Here is an 875-nt window from a genome sequence, read left to right as displayed (position 1 = left end):
CCCGCCGGGCGGCCTCTGCCATCTTCGTTTTTGTTTCTTAAGATCGACTGGAAAAGCGTAACCTCGTCAGCCCTGCGGAAGCGGGAGCCTCTGTAAGGCGGAAACCGCCCGAGGAGGACCGCTCGAATAGTTTCCACCGGAAGAACGAGAGAGAAAGGTGGTAAGACTGCACCGTAGGTGAAAGGCTGAGACCCGAGGGGACAACGGGGCCGCCCCGTCGAGTGCCCGTCCTCGCGGGTTTCCCTGCCGTCCGTGATTCTCCACTTTGGTTTCTGTGCGACATCCGAGCCCGCTGTGCCCTTGTCTCCTCACACACGCCCAGCCTTGCAGAGACAGGTGGTCCCACACTCCTGCCTGGACAGAGGGACATGGAACGCCCCACCTGGAACCCCAAGAAGGCCCTGCTGGTAGACATGCTGAGCCACCTGCCTCTGCCCCTGAGGGAAGCAGGTGAACACGGCTCAGACGACAGCCCCAGGGGTAGTAACACCCTTTCCCGCACACGTGACCCAGGCCCGCGGTACCCTTCACCCAGCCTTATCTCCTCCTTAGGACCTAGGACCACTCAGACCTTACTTTTTTACTTGCATCCGTGTTTCAAGGGACTAGGATAACGTGTCCCATTTATTCGCAGGGCCAGTGTCTTAGTCTCCTAGGACTGTAACAGAAGTACTGTAGCGTCAGCCTAGCTCACACCATGTTTTCCCTTATTGTAACGAACCCTGGCGGCCTGGTGGGTACCTATTGGGCTGCTAACTACAAGGTCAGCAATTCAAAGCCACCAGCTGCCCCTTGTGAGAAAGACAAACAAGGCTTTCAACTCCTGTAAAGAGTGCCAGTCTTGGAACCCCCCCAGGGGGCAGTTCTACCCTGTC

Source organism: Echinops telfairi, unplaced genomic scaffold (genome assembly GCF_000313985.2).
Source record: "Echinops telfairi isolate 266 unplaced genomic scaffold, ASM31398v2 ScPeMD7_7459;HRSCAF=8497, whole genome shotgun sequence".
Taxonomy (NCBI): domain Eukaryota; kingdom Metazoa; phylum Chordata; class Mammalia; order Afrosoricida; family Tenrecidae; genus Echinops; species Echinops telfairi.
Note: the sequence above shows the minus strand (reverse complement) of the source record.